Source organism: Biomphalaria glabrata, chromosome 6, assembly GCF_947242115.1.
Source record: "Biomphalaria glabrata chromosome 6, xgBioGlab47.1, whole genome shotgun sequence".
NCBI lineage: Eukaryota > Metazoa > Mollusca > Gastropoda > Planorbidae > Biomphalaria > Biomphalaria glabrata.
The window spans coordinates 41,697,381-41,703,685 of NC_074716.1; positions in this window are offsets into that span (position 1 = coordinate 41,697,381).

The window sequence follows — 6,305 nt, forward strand, 5'->3', positions numbered from 1 at the left end:
CCGAAAAAAATAAGCGTTGATAAGCAGAAGGAATTATTGTTTTGTTCCTTAGATATTAAATGTCGGCTTCCAAAGACATTGTTGGTTGAAATTGTAAATAAAAAAATCATTTTTGTTAACCGCTGCGGTTTCGATCTTGAAAATGGCTTAGCTGCCCTAAGCTTAATTTAAGTAAGAAGAGGTTACATTTGATGACATTCCGCCCCACGGCAAGTGAACATTATCATGAGTGAATGAATGAATGAAGAACTGGCAAGGGCCAAGAATGTTATATTTTATATTGTAGATGAAATTAGTTTTTTTATTGCAGTTAGTTTGATAATTATTGTGTTCAGAGGTAAACCACAAAATAGATATTTTAATAATTAGTGGAATGACAGTCCCGAAATGTATTGTGTATACGTCTAGGTCCAAGGGAAGTATAAACAGGAATTTTATTTACACATTGGTTTCTCTAAGCTTCGAGTTTCTACATAGAAGCCAATGTTAATGAAAGGGAAATAATTCATTTCTAGCAGGAGTACACAATTGCACATAATTATTTTTCCGTGTTTTGAAGGAATCCTTTATTTTGCTCATTACTATTTCACTTCCCTGTTATGATTGGGCTTCAATGGCTTTGTTGTTTGTAATCAGAAAATGTTGTATTTGGTATAGAATTAAAGGAGAATGCCTGTTCTTTTATGCCAAAAAAGTCAAATAAAAAAAAATTAATTTAACATTAATTTAATGTAACGGGCTCAAATCAACGATGGTATCGTCGAATAAAATTGAAAGAGTTAAAGACAAAAGAAAAAGGGAGACGAACGCCTGATACCAGTCTTTTGTTTTCATTAGTTTAAGATTCCTGTTAAGTGCATTTTCAAAATTTACCATTGAATAAGAATAAAGAGGTGAATATTGATAAATATATCGAGTGTTCAATCTTTTCATGATTTCTACATTGAGGAATACAATCATTTATTCCGTAAAGAGGCTTATTGATCAGTCTTTACTTAGACATGGATCTTCTGGCAGACATCGGGCCGTTAGTCACAGACTTAACTTCTGAATAGACAGAGACACATATTCATTACCCAATGCCATTCTAACACCTACTTGTAGTCTTAGGGAGTCTGAGGACGTCGCCAAGGAAAGTCCCCCCTTTCAGACCTTGTGATCTATAGGGCAGATAATATAATGTTTCTGTGGCCAACACAGACGGTGTCATGTGGCCAGCACAACGAATAACCGCCTTTATTTTTTTACAACTAATGTAAGGTACCCATTGAAGCTGGGTGAACTTAGGACTCGCCCTAAAGATCCCGTAGAAATCCATTTTTTTTACTTGGATTCGAAATCGGTGTCGTGCGCATCTAGAGTTGCTTCTAATGGGATGTTTCTCTTTTGTGAACCATAATGGTTTAGGCTTTAGTTTCTTAGGACGCGCTATATTGGTGCCATTGCTCTCTTGTTTTTGCTTGAGATGGAGTTCTCTGTTGTGTTTTTTTTCCACCAGTGTTGGGTAAGTTAGTTTATTTTGCGTTATTCTTCGCGGGGTAGTTTTGAAATCGTTTCTATTATAATCGTGTGAATGGCGGTCTCAAGCAATGTGTATTTTTCTTGTTTTTGTTGTAAAAATTGCTTAATTAAAATCCAACTAAACCATGGTCCTATTCTAGCTCAAAATTGATGTTAAGAAGTTTTATAATCTTCTGAAAAAGTACTTTTTAGAGGAAGAAATATCTATACTTTAAAACTTGTTTTTAAATAAAAATGTGAGAAATTAAATGAAGGTAAATTGCTTTTTTCGTTATTTACAGAGAGAAAACATTATTATCTGTCTGATTATTTAATGAGATGCAATTTTGAATATAAGACAGATATTGATTTTAAATTTTAGTTTTTGTCATCTGTTTCTGTCGCCCGCGGTTAACAAGGTTGTCATGTGGCCAGCACAACCACCAACCGCCTCTACTTTTCAACAACTAATTTCAGGTACCCATTAAAGCTGAGTGGACTCGGAGGCGCCCTAAATCCCGAAATTCTAAATCTCAGTCTTCACAAGGATTCGAACCAAGAACCCTTTGTTCGTAAGCCAAGCGCTTTACCACTCAGCCACCACACCTCCTGTTTTAAAATTATCTACACAATAAAAGTTCTGATATCGTGCTGAGAATAATATTCTCTCTCGCCGTTCTTCGCATCAGTCGTTAAGCTGTCTCTATACAACTTGTACTTCAGCCTAGCTTGTAGCCCCTTCCAAACTGATGTCTTCTAAACTGAAGCTATTTGAATACGTATAAACGAAACTACCCTTGAATTTTAATATTTAAGTTTTATTCTATTAAAAAATGCTTAGGGATCTTAACGTGCTTAGTGACATAAGCAGATAAAAGACGCTGTCTGAGGGTTTACCCTCGCTTGCTATTCTGACACTTTTGAAAAATAACAACAAAAAACAATGTAACCCATATAAAAAAAAACTGTCGCTCTTCTTACATTTAAAGTTATTCACACGTTTGTTTCAAAAATTAGGCTTAACGCTAGAGACTTGTTCACAAATTAGTAGAAGTTTCAACATTTGATTTCGGTTTGGGCAAGATTTCTATAGAGCTATAATCACTTGGACAAAATAATTGCTGTTCATTACAAGATTGACCTGACTTAGGTTAGTAATAGCAGCTGTAAACATGATGAAGACATTAAGACAAAGTATTCAAGACACTATATTTTTATTTAGAATGTTTTTTTTTTGTTATCTTATATGTTAAAGTGCATTAAAACTAGCTGTGCCAGAAGGTGAGAAGTCCGATCTACTATGTAACTTTATTGCACATGGTGTATATGAATTGATATCTGACTGTACTGATTTTGAAACTGCTGTAAATACACTAAACGGACTATATGTCAAACAAACCAATATGGTTCTAAAATATGCTTAAAGAGTGTCGACCAATCGCTACAAAATCAAGACTTTATTCTGCAAATTACACTCTATTTATCAATTCAGAGGACGCCTTCGTCATTTCCTTGGCGGGCTCAAGTATTAATAACAACTAACGAACGACACAAACGAAGAATGGTAGTGGACTACAGCCAAACTGTTAATCGGTTCACACTTCGGGATGCTTATCCCTTACCTCGCATTGATGATATGGTCTCTCAAATAGCTAAATACGAACTATTTAGCACCCTTGATCTTAACAACGCATACCATCAGATCCCTCTAAGGAAGACTGATCGCCCTTATACTGCCTTTGAAGCTGGAAGAAAATTATACCAATTCTGTAGCATACCCTTTGGAGTAACAAATGGGTAGTCTGTTTTCAACGGACAATCGACAAGATCATAGAACAAGAGTCACTGGAGGGTACATATGCTTATATTGATAACATCACCATTTGTGGTAAGGACAGAGAAGAGCATGATAAAAATCGGCTTAAATTTCGTTAGGTTATAAGAAAATATGGAATAAGTCTTAATGAAGAAAAGTGTACATACGTTTCTTCAAGCATAAGATTACTAGATTACTAACCCATAATGAGATGAGGCCAGGCCCCGACAGACTACTGCCCTAGCAGCACTTCCGCCACCCGAGAACATAAACGCACAAAGGCGAGCTGTAGATCTATTCCCATACTATACCTACTATTTAGAACAGTTCTCTGATAAGTTCCATCCTTTGGTACACAACAGAACTTTCCCACTCCTTGAGAGAGTCAAAGATACATTTCAAGCGTTGAAAGAAGAACTAGAAGTAGCGGTTGTCACTAACGTAGACCACAAAACGCCTCTGGAAGTTGAAACTGATGCATCGGATATCGCTATATTTGTTACATTATGCCAGAACAAAAGACCAGTTGCCTTCTTCTCCAGAACACTATCTCTTAGCGAGAGACGTCAATCCTCCGTAGAGAAAGAAGCAATTGCTATCGTTAAATCAATAAAAAAACTCACCACGGATCCTTCATGCTTAACCCTCGTCATCATGGCAAGATTAAAAACGACAAAATTCAGAGGTGGAGAATTGAACTATCAATGCTCAGTTTTGATGTTTACCGGCCGGGGGCTGACAACATGGCCGCCGATGCTCTTTCTCGTGGATTCTGTGCAAGTACAACCACCCCCTCCATAGGTCTTTGAAAGAACTTCACAACACACTTTGCCATCCTGGCATAGTGGGAATGCTCCATTTCGTCCGATCAAAGAATCTCCCGTATGCAGTTGAAGAAATAAGAACTGTAACAAACAATTGCCCCATTTGTGCAGAGATAAAACCTCGTTTTTATCAACCACCTGCCGGCAGCTTAGTAAAAGCCACATCACCATTCGAGAGACTTAGTGTTGACTTTGAGGGACCACTCCCTTCTACTACTAAAAATAGGTATTTATTGACAATTATTGATGAGTAGTCAAGGTTTTCTTTTGCATATGCATGTCCTAAACGCACTCTATATGATTTGCAACAAGATCTGGCAATCAGGAGATTGGCCCAAACCCTTGACCCAATCACTCATAATAACCCTTCCAAAGAAAGGCAACTTACAACTCTGTCAAAACTATCGCACCATCAACCTCATAAGTCATCCCAGCAAAGTACTGTTAAAAATCATATTAAACCGGCTAAAACCGATAGCAGACAACATCATATCAGAAGAACAAGCAGGTTTTAGACAAGGTCGCAGCACAACAGAGCAAATCCTAAACCTCAGAATACTCTGTGAGAAATATCTCCAACACCAAGAGAATCTTTTCCATGTCTTTATTGATTTCAAGAAAGCTTTCGATCGAGTATGGCACGGAGCACTCTGGGCGACAATGGAAAAGTACAACATTAATAAAAACATAATCAAAGTTATCCAGAACCTCTACAAGGAGGCCACCAGTGCGGTGTACTTCAACAATAATATTGGGGACTGGTTCAAAACCACAGTTGGAGTAAGACAAGGCTGCCTACTGTCACCAACACTCTTCAATATCTTCCTTGAAAGGATAATGGAAGATGCCCTCGAGGGCTATGAAGGTACTGTTAGCATTGGAGGAAGAAGAATTACTAACTTGCGCTTCGCAGATGACATTGACGGCCTAGCAGGGACAGAAGAAGAACTAGCTGACCTGGTGATGCGCATTGACAAGACTTCCGCAGCATATGGCATGCAAATAAATGCCGAAAAAACTCAAATTATGACCAATAGCCATCAGGGCTTTAAAAGAGGCATCAGTATTGGAGGTGAAAAGCTAACTAGAGTTAACAGCTTCAAATACCTCGGAGCTATTGTCTCAGATGAGGGAACAAAACCCGAATTATTGGCCCGAATAGCACAGTCCACAGCAGCCCTTTCAAAACTTAAAATAATATGGAAAGATAAGGGCTTAGCCCTCGGCACCAAAATTAGACTGATGCGCTCTCTGGTCATGGCCACATCTTTATATGCTTGTGAATCGTGGACATTGAATGCAGAGCTTGAGAGGAGGATCCTAGCAATGGAATTGAGATGCTACAGAAGGATCCTAGGCATCACATTCAAGGACCGCATCACAAACCAAGAAATCAGAGACAGGGTTACTGTAGCGATCGGAGCTCATGACGACCTGCTTACTATTGTGAAAAAACGAAAGCTTAAAACCTTTGGCCACATTACAAGATCTACGGGGCTCGCAAAGACCTTTCTTCAGGGAACAGTGCCAGGTAAAGAAGAAGAGGCAGACAGAAAAAGCGATGGGAGGACAACATTAAAGAATGGACAGGCCTGCCATTGAGAGAGGTTCTGAACAAGGCAAAAAAAAAGGGAGGAATGGAGAAAGACGGTCGACAAATCTTGCCTGGTGCCCCAACGGTCCAACAGACTAAGGGATAGGTAAAGGTAAAGGTAAAAGTCCTGATATATCTACTCAAACATTAATTAGATGCTTCACTAATCTATTCAGCAATTTCGGGACGCCCTCGTATATACATTCGGACCGGGGATCAGCCTTCATGTCCGAAGAGCTACGATCTTTTCTCAGAGGTAAAGGCATAGTAACAAGCAGGACCACAGCATATAATGCAAAAGGTAACGGCAAGTAGAAAAACTGAACTCAACTCTCTGAAAGTCGATTATTATTGTCATCAGGACAAGAGGGCTACGTAATACACAATGGGAGTTATATTTTAACGACGCCCTCCATTCAATTAAATCTTTACTAAGCACTGCTACAAACATTACGCCTCATAAAAGACCATTTTACCACAAAAGAAGGTCCGCCTATGGTGTTCCTCTACCGACCTGGCTATCTGTTCCAGGGCCAGTCCTGATGAGAAGACATGCAAGGCAAAGGAAATA